This window comes from Bos javanicus, chromosome 15 (genome assembly GCF_032452875.1).
Source record: "Bos javanicus breed banteng chromosome 15, ARS-OSU_banteng_1.0, whole genome shotgun sequence".
NCBI lineage: Eukaryota > Metazoa > Chordata > Mammalia > Artiodactyla > Bovidae > Bos > Bos javanicus.
In genome coordinates this window covers 82,695,195-82,711,648 of record NC_083882.1, presented here as the reverse complement: position 1 = coordinate 82,711,648, position 16,454 = coordinate 82,695,195, and the positions used below count along the sequence as shown (strand labels likewise).

General features: G+C 44.5%; 1 long non-coding RNA gene across 1 annotated transcript; it reads left to right on the top strand.

The window, feature by feature from the left end:
• Positions 1–415: 415 nt before the first annotated feature.
• LOC133227140 (uncharacterized) lies at positions 416–16,228 on the top strand. The gene is made up of 2 exons (XR_009729731.1): positions 416–3,390; positions 8,608–16,228. It is a non-coding gene; the product is annotated as an uncharacterized LOC133227140 (long non-coding RNA).
• The last annotated feature ends 226 nt before the right edge of the window (positions 16,229–16,454 follow it).

The window sequence follows — 16,454 nt, the reverse complement described above, 5'->3', positions numbered from 1 at the left end:
TCAGGAAGGGGCATAGAACTGACCATGGCAAGCAGTAACAGACTAAAGTGGAAGAAGAACAGAGACATAAAGACAGAGAAGATTCAACTAGATGATGGTAATGACTTTGGCCATTAACTAAGAACATTTGAGATGCAGTGAAAAGGCAAAGGATAAGAGGCTTATGGAAGCTTCCTGATGGGAGAGACAGGGGGAAAGGGGGTCTTGTTCTGATGGCGGGGCCATGCTCAGTAAATATTTTTTTTAATTAATTAATTTATTTTAATTGTAGGTTAATTACTTTACAATATTGTAGTGGTTTTGCCATACATTGACATGAATCAGCCGTGAGTGTACATGTGTTCCCCATCCTGAACCCACCCCCCCCACCACCACCTCCCTCCCATCCCATCCCTCAGGGTCATCCCAGTGCACCAGCCCTGAGAACCCTGTCTCATGCATCAAATCTGGACTGGAGATCTGTTTCATATATAATAATCAGTAACTCTTTAATTCAATTTTCTACTGATGGATGGGGTTGTGTTTCCTCCCTGTTGTTTGACCTGAGACCAAACTATGGTGGAGGCAATGAAGAAAATGGCTACCTCCTTCAAAAGGTCTCATGCATACACTGCTGCACTCAGTGCCCCCGACCCTGTAGCAGGCCACTGCTGACCCACACCTCCGCTGGAGACTCCTGGACACTCACTAGCAAGTCTGGGTCAGTCTCTTGTGGGGTCACTGCTCCTTTCTCCTGGGTCCTGGTGCACCCAAGGTTTTGTTTGTGACCTTCAAAAAGAAGTAGGGCAAAGGCTAACAGTTTTGCCAAGAGAAGGCACTGGTCATAGCAAACACCCTCTTCCAACAGTACAAGAGAAGATTCTACACATGGACATCACCAGATGGTCAATACCAAAATCAAATTGATTATGTTCTTTGCAGCCAAAGATGGAGAAGCTCTATACAGTCAGCAAAAACAAGACCGGGAGCTGTCTGTTGCTCAGATCATGAATGCCTTATTGCCAAATTCTGACTTAAATTGAAGAAAGTAGGGAAAACCACTAGACCATTCAAGTATGACCTAAATCAAATTCCTTATGATTATACAGTGGAAGTGAGAAATAGATTCAAGGGATTAGATCTGAAAGACAGGTGCCTGAAGAACTATGGACAGAGGTTCGTGACATTGTACAGGAGGCAGGGATAAAGACCATCCCCAAGAAAAAGAAATGCAAAAAGGCAAAATGGTTGTCTGAGGAGGCCTTACAAATAGCTGTGAAAAGAAGAGAAGTGAAAAGCAAAGGAGAAAAAGAAAGATGTACCCATTTGAATGCGAAGTTCCGAAGAATAGAAAGAAAAGATAAGAAAGACTTCCTCAGTGATCAATGCAAAGAAACAGGAAAACAACAGAATAGGAAAGACTAGAGATCTCTTCAAAAAAATTAGAGATACGAAGGGAACATTTCATGCAAAGATGGGCACAATAAAGGACAGAAATGGTATGGACCTAACAGAAACAGACAATATTAAGAGGTGGCAAGAATACACAGAAGAACTGTACCAGATAACCATGGTGGTGTGATCAACCTACCTAGAGCCAGACATCCTGGGATGCGAACTCAAGTGGGTCTTAGGAAGCATCTCTACGAACAAAGCTAGGGGAGGTGATGGCATTCTAGTTGAGCTCCTTCACATCCTAAAAGATGATTCTGTGAAAGTGCTGCACTCAATATGCCAGCAAATTTGGAAAACTCAGCAGTGGCCACAGGATGGAAAAGGTCAGTTTTCATTCCAATCCCAAAGAAAGGCAATGCCAAAGAATGTTCAAACTACCACACAATTGCACTCATCTCATACACTAGCAAAGTAATGCTCAAAATTCTCCAAGCCAGGTTTCAACAGTACATGAGCTGTGAAATTCCAGATGTTCAAGCTGGATTTAAAAGAGGCAGAGGAACCAGAGGTCAAATTGCCAAAATCCACTGGATCATCAAAAAAGCAAGAGAGTTCCAGAAAAACATCTACTTCTGCTTTATTGACTCCACCAAAGCATTTGGCTGTGTGTCACAACAAACTATGGAAAATTCTTCAAGTGATGGGGATACCAGACCACCTTATCTGGCTCCTGAGAAATCTGTATGCATGTCACAAAGCAACAGTTAGAACTGGACACGGAACAACAGACTGTTCAAATTTGGGAAAGGAGTAAGTCAAGGCTGTATATTGTCACTCTGCTTATTTAACTTATATGCAGTACATCATGTGAAACGCTGGGCTGGATGAAGCACAAGCTGGAATCAAGATTGCAAGGAGAAATATCAATAACCTCAGATACACACATGACCCCCCCCCTTTATGGCAAAGAGTGAAAGTGAAGTCACTCAGTCGTGTCCGACTCTTTGTGACTCCATGGACTGTAGCCCACCAGGCTCCTCCATCCATGGGATTCTCCAGGCAAGAGGACTGGAGTGGGTTGCCATTTCCTTCTCCAGGGGATCTTCCCGACCCAGGGACTGAAGCCAGGTCTCCCACATTGTAGGCAAACGCTTTACTGTCTGAGTCACCAGGGAAGTGAAGAAGAACTAAAGAGCCTCTTGATGAAAGTAAAGGAGGAGAGTGAAAAAGTTGGCTTAAAACTCAACATTCAGAAAACTAAGATCATGGCATCAGGTCCCATCACTTCATGGCAAATAGATGGGGAAACAGTGGAAACAGTGGCTGACTTTATTTTTTTTGCGCTCCAAAATCACTGCAGATGGTGACTGCCACTGTAGGAAGCAAGTACAAGAGAGAAAAAGCAGACCCCAGGAAAGGGATGCGAAAGCATTATCAACCTTGCTGACCAGACACCTCAAGACATAGGACTCTTGGATTAAGCCCAGAGGGAACAGAAAAACATCTTGAAAGCAGGATGTGTGCCTGGAGGTGGAAAGCCATCATCAGACTATTCCATGACCGGGCATCTCTGAGTCAAATGTTTTTCGCATCTGGAACTTTGTTATTGAGACAACAACTTAAATCATTAGTACAAGTAAATCTTTCTTAGTTCATCTTTATGTTACATTCCTATCCTGTCTTAACAGCCTTGTGGCTCCATATGCTTCTGAGAACGCGTTTTCCCTTGCACGGACTCCCCTGCCTGAAAGCATGTAATAAAGCTGACTTGATCGGTTTGGGCACTTTCACCTGGGAGCGGTGTTGGTCTCCTGATCCTCGCTTTCAGTTCTTGTGTCTTTCTCATTCTTTCGCTGTTTTGTGCTTTCTGAAAACCCTGGCTTGTTGAGCCGGACTCGACAAGTGGCATGGGAACAGGAACCTGAAAGCGAAACCAACCTAGGAGGCTCAGCTCCGAGCGGAGCGGCGGAGAACGCAGGGAAATCCGGCTGGCGTGGTGGACAATGCAAGTACTTGGTAAGTACACCCCCGTGGATTTGTCAATCAGGGTAACAAAGGGGCAAAATCCTTCTAAGCATGCAGAATATATGCAAGTCTTAAAGACTTTGTTGAAAAGCTCAGGAGTACAAGTCTCTCAGTCTGCTTTTAAAGACTGTATTTTCTGCTAATGAAAAACATTGCTATTGGCTTGATCTGGCTAGAGGAACTTTAAGGTATAAAGAATGGCAAGAAGTAATGCGTTGCTTGCATGGAGCTTATCAAAGTAGAGACAAATAGCCTTGTCAGTGCGGTCTTTAGGAAATTTCATTAGCACGGCTTTGGGTACACTATAATCGGAGGTTTTGGAGTCTGATTGATGATTCCGCTTCTCGAGTGAATAGAGGCGGAGTTAGAAGAAGAGTTACATATATATGACAATAGTGACTCAGAGGAGGAGGAAAAAACCTTTAAAAGCAAAAATTTTTAAAGGGAAATGTTATAAAAGTAATGAACAAATTTTGTTTGCTAGAACAGCTCCTCCGTCTGCCCCCCCTGGGTGAGCCTTCTACTTTTGATCCGAGATTCCTTGGGAAGATGGTTTTATGTTAAAGCCACAAGTAACCATTCCCAACACCATCTCTCCCTTTCATAGGGGAGTTCGTGTGGCTCAGTCACAAGGTGATGAAAATGCGTTAGCTCTTCCTGTAATAGTGATACAGGTTCCACCCGGACCTCAATTCCCAAATGGAGGATTAAATTTATAACCCTTTATCTTTCAAAACTATTGAAGAGATCAAACAGGCTTGTACTCGATATGGAACTAATTCTCCTTATACTATGGGGATGATTCAAGGTTTGTCACAGGCAGAAAGATTGATCCCTCATGATTGGGAGGGAGACGGTTGCTAGGACTTGTTTAACTACTTGGGAATTTTTACAATTTAGGACTGGTGGCAAGATGAGGCTAGTTAGCAAGCTCATAGTAATGCAGCCACTAATCCTCCCGTTAACATTTCTTTAGAACAATTGATGGGATCTGGTGCATATTTTGGAGTTCAAGCCCAGTTACAATTTGATGATCAAGTACTCATCAAGTGAGTGATGATCAAGTACTCAGCAAGTAGGAATGATATGCTTAAAAGCATGGTAAAAAGTCAATCCTCCAGGACAGGCTACTCCATCATTTACTCAAACAATCTAATGGAGAGACATATGTAGACTTCATTGCACTATTACGTCAAAATTTGACCCAAACTATTTCTCAGCCAGGACTGAGAGATTTGTTATTACAGATTCTTGCTTATGATAATGCCAATTCAGAATGTCAAAAGGCTATTCAGCCACTAAAACTCACGGTGCTGCTTTTGAAGGAATAATTAAAGGCTTGTCATGGTAGTGGGTTGGAGCCATATAAAATGCAATTATTGGCTCCAGCATTATCTAAAGGGAAAAGAGGAAATGACACTCTGTGCCATCAATGTGGAAAAATTGGACGTATTAAGAGAGATTGGAAAGAAAAAAGATTTAAAAATGCTAAACAAGAAAATGAGACTCCACGCTTATGTCCAAAATGCAAAAAAGAAAATCAATGGGCAAATCAATACACATCTAAATATCATAAAGATGGGACATTCCCGAAATGTAATGTGGGGCCTGGCTTGAGGCCCCCAAAACAATCTGAGTGCTTGGAAGACTGTTCCTTTTGTGTTTACAGCCCAGGCTCCCCAAAACAATCTGTCTATGACCTGCTCCCAGCTACATCAGGGAGCGCAGTGTTAGACATGGGAAGATTCAACAGTTCCCATTTTTGTGAATGACTCAGCTTGGCTTCCTGGCCCCTATGATCAAAGTCTCCCAGATAAACCAGAAGAAGAAGAATATATATTAAACAATTACACCATTGGGTCTGAAAATACCCCTATTTGCATTGGGTATGGAGCTGCTGCTGCTAAGTCGCTTCGGTTGGGTCTGACTCTGTGATCCCATAGATGGCAGCCCACCAGGCTCCTCTGTCCCTGGGATTCTCCAGGCAAGAATACCGGAGTGGGTTGCCATTTCCTTCTCCAAAGCATGCATGCATGCTAAATAGCTTCCATCATGTCCGACTCTGTGCGACCCCATGGACAGCAGCCTACCAGGCTCCTCTGTCCATGGGATTCTCTAGGCGTGGAGAGATCTGTTTAAAAACAGATTATCAAAAATGTTTATCTGTTGTTAAATCTACTAAAGATGATAAGACTTCCTTTTTTCTTTCAACTGCTCTTATGTTTTTAGAAAAGGAAGATTGGATGCAATGGAATTATTGTAAAGGAGTGGAAGGCCATTTATTGATCAATACTACTGAAGGTCCCATAATTGATTGGGGACCCAGAGGGACTCCAAAATTAAAAGACACCAAAATCCCCAGTCCTTGGATATACCACAGTGGGACTCAGTACATTTGGTAATGGATCTTTGGTTTGGAATGGGGTAGGATTTGCCCCTCCCATTCCACATCTAGTTCACCATCCTATTCATAATGAGATCTGGAAAATACCTATGGCTTTGAAAACTCTCGAGGCATGGAATGGTCGATAGACTGAATATATTTTAAATGACCCTGCTAACTGCTGCTGCTAAGTCACTTCAGTCGTGTCCAACTCTGTGCAACCCCACAGATGGCAGCCCACCAGGCTCCGCCGTCCCTGGGATTCTCCAGGCAAGAACAGTGGAGTGGGTTGCCATTTCCTTCTCCAATTCATGAAAGTGAAAAGGGAAAGTGAAGTCACTCAGTCGTGTCAGACTCTTTGGGACCCCATGGACTGCAGCCTACCAGGCTTCTCTGTCCATGGGATTTTCCAGGCAAGAGTACTGGAGTGGGGTGCCATTGCCTTCCCCAGTAGGGCTAGATACATACAATGGAAAATTATTCAGTCTTGTAAGGGAAGAAAAGGGACTTTCTCAGTTGTCCAGTGGCTAAGACTCCAAGCTCCCAATGCAGGGGACCCAGGTTCGTTCCCTGGTCGGGAAACTAGATCCCTTATGCTGCAACCAAGACCTGATGCAAATAAATAAGTATTTTTAAAAATAATAATAAAAAAGGGGAGAAAATTCTGACACATGTGACAGTATCAGTGAACCGTGAAGACATTATTCTAAGTGAAATAAGCCAGACAGAAAAGGACAAATATTACAGGATTCCACTTAACTGTACTTAGAATAGTCACATTTATAGAGAATAGAAAGAATCGTGACTTCCAGGGGAATGAGAAGTTATTGTGGAGTGGCATAGAATTCAGTTTGAGATGTCAGGTTTTTCTGAAGATGGATAGTGGTGATGGTTACACAGCAGAGTGAATGTACTTAACACCACGAAACTGTGGCTAGGTTCACAAAAATGACTGAGATGGTAAATTTTATGTTATAAATATCTTACCACAATTTTTAAAAAATTCAGGAAAAAAACCCAACAGATATCCTACAATTGAAAAATATACTATCTAAAATTAAAAAATTTACTGGACAGGACTTCCCTGGTGGCACAGTGGATGAGAGCCTGCCTGCCAACACAGGGGACACAGGTTTGATTCCAGCTGTGGGAGGATTCTACATGCTGCAGAGCAACTGAGCCCATGAACCACAACTACTGAGCCCAAGCGCCTAGAGCCCACGCTCTGCAACGAGAGAAGCCGTCACAACGAGAAGCCTGAGCAACACAACCGAATCTAGAGAAAGCTTGCCATACAACAATTAAGACCCAGCGAAGCCAAAAATAAAATAAAATTTAAAAAAAAGTTTCACTGGACAAACAGCAAAATGAAAATGACAGAAAAAAACAGTGCATTTGAAAATCGACCAACAAAATCATGGAATTTGAAAAATGGAGAGGAAAAAAGATTTAGGGAAAAAAGAAAGTCTCAGGGCTCAGTACACAAAATGCTGAAAGAATTTCTTTAGGCTGAAGGAAAATGATACTAGATGGAAACTCAGATCTCCAGAAAGTATAAATACTGGAAATATCTTGAAATGCATCCATTAATTCAACAATATTTAACATGTACCCAGGATAGACAATGTCCTTTAGGCAATAAACATTTCATTAACCTTGTATATAAATCATTTTTATTATTAGTTTATGCTATATTTTCAGGGATGCTTCAGCAGGAGTCCTGTATATGCCAGTTATGAAGTGTCTCTTTTTGGGGGGTGGGCAGGGGGCCACACCACATGGCTTGCAGGATCTTAGTTCTCCAACTGGGGATTGAGCCCTGACCACAGCAGTGAAAGCGCTAAGCCCAAACCACTGGACCCTAAAGCAACTTTTATTTTTACAAAAACTCTACTCATAATATGCAAGCTTGTGTTAGACTTCCTTTTGTATTCATGGTCTGTCCAGCTAATTATGATAAAAATACAGGGCTTATAGATTGTTTACAGTGTTCCTTTTACACATGTTAGACTTCCTTTTGTATTCATGGTCTGTCCAGCTAATTATGATAAAAATACAGGGCTTATAGATTGTTTACAGTGTTCCTTTTACACATGTTTAAGTAATACTATCCCATTCAATGACAGTTGGCAGAGTATTTATATTCTTAAAGCTAGAGTGGGCATTTGGATACCAGTAGATTTGCAAAGATCTTGGCAAGAAAGTCCTACACTGTATGCCCTTGAAGAAATTATTAAAGGTTTAAAACATGCTGAAAGAGTCATTGGAATGCATATCGCTGCTATTTTAGGCATTAGCATAGCTATCACTACCACTGCAGCAGTGGCTGGAGTAGGTTTACATCAATCTGTTCAAACAGTGCAGTTTGTACAAGAATGGCATAAGGATGCTGACATTTTATAGTCCACTCAACAAAAAAACAGATGGCAAATTAGCTTCTCAGGTGGCTGATCTCCAGCAGACAGTAATACTATTCGGAGATCAAATGGTTAGTTTACAAAAGCAACTGAGATTAAAACGTGATTGGAATTACACCTCTTTTTGTTTTAGAGCACATGAATACAATTGGTCATGGTTTAATTAGGACAAGATCAAACAACATTTATTAAATCAAGGAAATATTTCTCTAGATATTCAAGATTTACAACATGATATATTAGAAACTTTTAATAAAAAGTTAGATATGATTTCTGGATCTAATTTACTTGATACTATTGCTGATGGTATATCCTCTCTAAATCCTCTTAAACAGATCAAGGCCTATGGACATGGAATTATGTTAACCTGTGCTATAATTTTAATCGTTTTCTTTTGCTTCTGTGTAGTCTGGAGAAGAACAGCAAGATGACAATAATGTCACCACCAACAATTAGCCTTTCTTACAATTACTTCACTTGCTGAAAAACAAAAAGGGGGAGATGTAGGAAGCAAGTACAAGACAGAAAAAGCAGACCCCAGAAAAGGCTTGTGAAAGCATTATCAACCTTGCTGACCAGACACCTCAAGACATAGGACCCTTGGATTAAGCCCAGAGGGAACAGAAAAACATCTTGAAAGCAGGATGTGTGCCTGGAGGTGGAAAGCCATCATCAGACTATTCCATGACCGGGCATCTCTGAGTCAAATGTTTTTCGCATCTGGAACTTTGTTATTGAGACAGCAACTTAAATCATTAGTACAAGTAAATCTTTCTTAGTTCATCTTTATGTTACATTCCTATCCTATCTTAACAGCCTTGTGGCTCTATATGCTTCTGAGAGCACGTTCTCACTTGCACGGACTCCCCTGCCTGAAAACATGTAGTAAAGCTGACTTGATCAGTTTGGGCACCTTCACCTAGGAATGGTGTTGGTCTCCTGATCCTTGCTTTCAATTATTGTGTCTTTCTAATTCTTTCTCTGTATTGCACTTTCGGGAAACCGTGGCTTGTTGAGCCAGCCTCGACATGCAGCCATGAAATTAAAAGACGCTTGCTCTTGGAAGAAAAGCTATGACCAACCAGGATATTACAAAGCAGAGACATTACTTTGCCAACAAAGGTCCGTCTAGTCCAGGTTATGTTTTTTTCCAGTGGTCATGTATGGATGTGAGAGTTGGACTATAAAGAAAGCTGAGCGCCAAAGAATTGATGCTTTTGAACTGTGGTGTTGGAGAAGACTCTTGAGAGTCCCTTGGACTGCAAGGAGATCCAACCAGTCCATTCTGAAGGAGATCAGCCCTGGGATTTCTTTGGAAGGAATGATGCTAAAGCTGAAACTCCAGTACTTTGGCCACCTCATGCGAAGAGTTGACTCATTGGAAAAGACCCTGATGCTGGGAAAGATTGAGGGCAGGAGGAGAAGGGGACGACAAAGGATGAGATGGTTGGATGGCATTGCTGACTTGATGGACATGCGTTTGAGAAAGCTCTGGGAGTTGGTGAAGGACAGGGAAGCCTGGCATGCTGCAATCCATGGGGTCGCAAAGAGTTGGACATGAAAAGGCAAAGGAAAAAATAATTGAAAGGAAGACAGCTTGGCAGAAGAAAAAAAAAAAAAAAAAAAAGCCTGGCTTGTTTCCCCAGGTCCCTCTGCTTCTTAGGTGACATTTGTATTTTTACCTCCCAATGGACTTTTGCCCATTTGTAATGGCATCCCAATGGCATCCCAACATGGTTCCTGCCAATCCCAAAGCATGTTGGTTTCTTGAGCTATCTGCTGATGCTTTATTCTCTGTTTACTGGTCATTGGAATAGCAACTGAACCATATGTTTGGAATTGTTGGCCTGATGCCATTTAGGAGGCGGTCTTCCATTTCAACCTTACACTGACCCTCATCAAAAAACTAACAGAGCTGGCTGAATCAGGACCTCTAGGTCCATGGCAGAGCTGCAGCATTGCTTCTCCTCTTGAAGCTGTGCCCTTCGAGCTCAATGCAAACCCACCACAACCTGGCAGCTGTGATGGTCAGGGAGTGCTCGAGGAATCTGCTGAGCCACCGAGACTTCACTTTCAGCTTCTGCGGATAGGATGTTGTTGAAACTGTCTGACATCCCTGAAGACAGACTGTTTACCTTTGATAGGACCACACACTGCATAGTCCCTTGGACTAAACACCTTGTTGGCCATATGCAGTAAGTCATCTGCATTTAATTATAAATGGAGCAAGAATACATCTAGCCAAGTCTTCCCTTGTAGCTCAGTTGGTTAAGAATCCGCCTACAATGCAGGAGACCCGGGTTTGATTCCTGGGTTGGGAAGATCCCCTAGAGAAGGAAATGGCAATCCACTCCAATATTCTTGCCTGGAGAATCCCATGGACTGTAGCCTGCCAGGCTCCTCTGTCCATAGGGGTCACAAGAATTGGAGACGATTTAGCGACTCCACCTCTTAATAAACCACCACCACCAAGTCACAGGTGGTTGGGTTATTTAATTGTTGTTAAACCTATAATGGGGCTTCCCTTGTAGCTCAGTTGGTAAAGAATCTGCCTGCAGTACACGAGACCTGGGTTCAATTCCTGGGTCGGGAACATCCCCTGGAGAAGGAAATGGCAACCCACTCCAGTATTCTTGCCTGGAGAATCTCATAGACAGAGGAGTCTGGCGGGCTACAGTCCTTGGGGTCATAAGAATCGGAGACGACTTGGCAACTAAACCACCACCACCAAACCCATAATGAGGTAAAGACTGCTCACACCTTCAAAGATGTCTCTACTCCATGCATGACGTTCAGTCACTTCAGTCATGTCCAGCTTTTTGTGACCCTGTGGACTGTAGCCCGCCAAACTCCCCTGTCAATGGGGTTCCCAGGCAAGAATACTGGAATGGGTTGCCATTTCCTTCTCCAGCGGATCTCCCTGACCCAGGGATCGAACCTGTGTCTCTTATGTCTCCTGCACTGGCAGGCACAGTTCTTTACCACTAGCACCACCTGGGAAGCTCCACCCACATTCAATAGTCCTAACAGCATGGGCTGATTTCTGTATTTAGAGTTAAAAACAACATCTTCTAGGAGCCAAGAAGACACCTTTCCTCTACCTGAGGAGAATATGTGAGAGAAAGAGAGAAAGGGAGAAGTTAAGAAGGAGAGAGAGAGAAATGTTGATTTAGATTCAAACTTGATGGATGAGGGATGAACAGGGGTTTTATGGGGGACACCCTGAGGCTGGGAAAGATTGAAGGCAGGAGGAGAAAGGGATGACAGGGGATGAGGTGGTTGGATGGCATCACTGACTCAATGGACATGAGTTTGGGTGAACTCCAGGAGTTGGTGATGGACAGGGAGGCCTGGCCTGCTGCGGTTCATGGGGTTGCAAAGAGTCTGACACGACTGAGTGACTGAACTGAACTGAACAGGGAAAACTGTCATCAGATGTACAAAGACAACACAGAGTGAAGGGCTGGAGATCTGGCCTCTGGGGAAGAATCGGGGTTGAAGGCCTGGACATCCTATTCCAGAGCTGGTCCTGGAATATGCCAGAGCCCAGTGGGATGGTCTCCTCCTCCTCGCCCATAAGTTTACAGTGGGCCCACCACAGTTCAACTTAGAAGCTGTCCCCTCCCTTTTATTCTTAAAAAAAATTTTTTTTTTTACTTTTAATTTTTTAATTGAAGCATAATTAATTCACAGTTACGTGAATGTGGTGGTTTAGTCGCTAAGTCGTGTGCGACTCTTGTGAGTCCATGGACTGTAGCCTGCTGGGCTTCTCTGTCCATGGGATTCTTCAGGCGAGAATACTGGGATGGGTTGCCATGTCCTTCTCCAGGGGATCTTCCCAAATTATGTGACTATGTTGTGCTAGTTTCAAGTGTAGAGCAAAATGGTTCAGTTATACATATATATATATATATATATATATATATATAATTTTTCAGATTCTTTCCCATCATAGGTTATTACAAGATACTGAGTCTAGTTCCCTGTGCTATACAGTAGGTCCTTGTGCTTTACCTATTTTATGTATAGTAGTAGTGTGTATATGTTAGTCCCAAACTTCTAGTTTATCCCCCACCATCCCCCTTTGGTAGGGGTGTCCTGATGGCTCAGCAGGTAAAGAATCCACCAGCCATGCAGGAGACACCGGAGCCGAGGCTCCATCCCTGGATCGGAAGACCCCCTGGAAGAGGAAAGAGTCGGACATGACTGAGCATTTATGCATCCCCTTTGGTAACTGTGAGTTTGTTTTCTACGTCTGTGAATCTATTTCAATTTATTTTTTTACTTTAACATTTACAATTTATTTTTAACTGGAGGATAATTGCTTTACAATGCTGCTTTCTGCCCTACGTCAACATGAATCAGTCAGAGGTATACATATGTCCCCTCCCTCTTGAACCTCCCTCCAACCCTGTCCCCTCTTGAACCTCCCTCCAAAGAGGAGGTGGGTGGGGGCTCTATATTTCTAGCAGCACCATAGGGTCAGCCCTGAAGGCCTGGCAGCTAAACTGCCTACAGAGACCCCTGGTCCATCCTGTCCTAGGAAGACAATACACTTGGGGGGCGGCAAAGCCCTCCCTTGCAGGACACCAGATGCTCCAAGGAGGTTTCCAGCAAGCAGGGAGTTTTTCCTCACCAGGAAAAGAACTATGGAGGTGACACTGCCTGGAGCCATTGCCTGGAGCCAAGAGGCAGCGTGAGCTGGATGGTTTTATTCATGCATCCTCGCAGGCACACTGGGACTTGGAAACCATCCTCTGAGCTCCTGTCTCGGTTCTGGGGATGGCTCAGAACTGGGCTGGACCAGACTCAGGCCAAACTAAGAGGCCTGGATATCTCCCCGAAGCCCCTCACTTGCTGACTTGAGTTTCCAAGGAGGCTTATTTTATCAAGCGAATTGCAGGGTCCCAGGCCCCTGCAGGAATTGCAGGCTCTGGGGCCAGACATGGATGAACACTTCCGTCCAATCCATATTCCCAGAGGGGACTTTTCTGGGTCATATTTGATCTTCACAGTCACCCCTTGAGCTAGGTGTGACTTTTGCTCCCATTTCACAGATTAGGAAACAAGATACTTTGAAGCCACTGGACTAGTTGGGGCAGAGGCGGAGGTGTGTCGGGGCGGAGTTTAACCTTAGAGCTTCACAGTTTCTTAGGACCCTGAACGGAGACCTTAGGCAAGCTCCGGTTGCATTTTGGGGTGCGGGGGTGGGGGTGGGATGGAGGGCGGGTGTCTTGATTCCCTATATGTGAATTAAAACGATCTATTCATTTGTGATTCTCCAACCATTTGCTTTCAAACTCAATCACATGAGTAGCTTTTAATAAACCACAGATTCTGGGACTCAGTCTCAGCGTAAATTCACCAAGTGAGGCTCGGTAATCTGCATCATTTAACCAGCAGAGGCATCAACAGATCTGCCTGAGGAGCTCAGACCAGCACTTCGTGGGGATCCTGTAGTGATCTTGTTGAAACACATTTCTGAGCTCCTGTGAGCTCCTGAGGCCATAAGGCTGGAGTGTGGCCAGGTAGGGTGACCTGCATTTCTCAAAAGGTGATGCCAATGCCGCTGGCGACCATCCGTTTTCACTGAACGAAAACTAAGGACTTCACAAACATTAACTGATTTCATCCCCATAACACCCCAGGGAGCAACTTCAGTCATCCCCATTTCAAAAGAAAACTACGGCCAGCGACATCAAGCAACTGGCCTGCAGGCACACAGCTACCAGCAGAGCCAGGCTGACTCCCTAGGCACGCAAGGCAGCTGGCACGTGACCTTGGCGCTCCCCCGCTGCGGTTCTAATCAGCTTCCCGGCCCACCCCAGCACCTTCCGGACTGCTTCCCTTCCGTCTCTCTTCCTGCTGCCCCAATCTGTCCCTCCGGGACCCTCCCGCACGGGGCCTGTGACCGAGGTCTGCGCGGGCAGCCCCTTCCCGGCCCCCACCCCTCCCGGCGCCGGCACTCGCGCAAGCCAAGCGAGTATTCGCAGCGGATAAAGCTGCTTCCCGGCGGATGGACACCCGCAGACTGTTCGCAGACGCAGATCAAGATCCGGGAGGAAGGGGCGGGGCAAGGAGGCGGGGCAAGCGGAGCTGAGCGCGGACTGACAGTCACGACGGCCAATGGCAGCTCGGGGTGACTCGCCAGGCTTCCGCGCTCTGCCCCACGACTTGGGTCAGTTCAGTCGCTCAGTCGTGTCCGACACTTTGCCACCTCATGGACTGCAGCACACCAGGCCTCCCTGTCCATCACCAACGCCTGGAGTTTCCTCAAACTCATGCCCATCCAGTCGGTGATGCCATCCAACCATCTCATCCTCTGACATCCCCTTCTCCTGCCTTCAATCTTTCCCAGCATCAGGGTCTTTTCAAATGAGTCAGCTCTTCGCATCAGGTGGCCAAAGCATTGGAGTTTCAGCTTCAGCATCAGTCTTTCCAATGAATATTCAGCACTGATTTACTTTAGGATGGACTGGTTAGATCTCTTTGAAGTTTAAGGGACTCTCCAGAGTCTTCTCCAACACCACAGTACAAAAGCACCCATTCTTTGGTGCTCAGCTTTCTTTATAGTCCAACTCTCACATCCATACATGACTCCTGGAAAAACCATAGCCTTGACTGGACGTACCTTTGTTGGCAGAATAATATCTCTGCTTTTCAATAAGCTGTTTAGGTTGGTCATAGCTTTTCTTCCAAGGAGCAAGCGTCTTTCAGTTACACGGCTGCAGTCACCATCTGCAGTGATTTTGGAGCCCCCCAAAATAAAGTCTTTGACTGTTTCCACTGTTTCCCCATCTATTTGCCATGAAGTGATGGGACCAGATGACATGATCTTAGTTTTTTGAATGTTGAATTTTAAGCCAGCTTTTCCACTCTCCTCTTTCACTTGTATCAAGAGGCTCTTTAGTTCCTCTTTGCTTTCTGCCCTAAGGGTGGTGTCATCTGCGTGTCTGAGGTTTTTGATATTTCTCCCTACAGTCTCCCACACCTTTAGGGTGCTGCAGTTGTGTCAGGGAACAGCGAGGTGGAGGTGACAGACGCTGTGTCGCGTCCTCCCCGAGAGTACCACTGTTAGCCCAAGGTTGCACTAGCTCATGTTGGCTCAGCTTTCCCCCCCGCCCCCTCAACTTACCTTCCGCTCAGTTAACTAAGGCTCAGCTCACCTGTCTCTGTCAAACTTGTGTTTTCATCACTCTGGGTCCTTGTCTATTTGGTAAAAGCAACATGGGAGCAAAGCCTGCAAGCCACCTCTCATTGTCTTAGCAGCTGTTTCCCCGCACTGACAGCGTGGAGCGGGCTGCTTGGCGGTGAGGTTGAAGAGAGGAGAGTGAGATGAAAGATAGGAACTGTCCTCTCAGTGCCAGACTCTGTGTTTTGGCGTTTTCTACAGGGTTGTCTCAATTCATCATCTTTCACTTTCACCCATTTCCTATTTCACAGATTAGGGAACAAAGTGAATAAATTGCCCGAGGGCGATCCTTGGATGATTTTAATTCCTGTCAGATGCCAACACCCAAAGTCTTTTATGGTGCCAAGGCTGCCTTTGCAGCATTTCAATACATGCAGTTCCAGTAAATCATCTCTTCTCATACTGTTTCATCCTTCCAACCATTTGTTCATCTGTTCATTTATTAGGGACCCATCCTCAAGGCTTCGCTGATGGCTCAGTTGGAAAAGAATCTGCCTGCAACACAGGAGACCCTGGCTCGATTCCTGGGCCCAGAAGATCTGCTGGAGAAGCACTTCAATATTGTTTGGCTTCCCTTGTGGCTCAGCTGGTAAAGAATCCGCCTGCAAATGTGGGAGACCTGTCGATCCCTGGGTTGGAAAAAATCCCCTGGAGAACAGAAAGGCTACCCACGCCAGTATTCTGGCCTGGAGAATTCCATGTATTGTATAGTCCATGGGATCGCAAAGAGTCGGACATGACTGAGCGAATTTCACTTAGTCTTCAAGGCTTAGGCCTAGTTGATATTAAAAAAAAAAAAAAAGGAGCTTTAAAGTAGAGGCTATAAAAATATATACACAGAGATTACAAAAAAAAACTATACATGAAATGTTGATATCTAGTATATTCCAGAGTGGTGGAGTCTGAAGACAGAGACATAGATAAAATCTATCCTTTGCCTTTCGGGTGGCTTTAAGGAGTGTAGTAATCGCTATAATTTTTATTTCCTACCCCTATGATTTTTAACTGAGCATCCACCCCATATGTATTATTTATATTATATATGTATATATATCTTCTATAA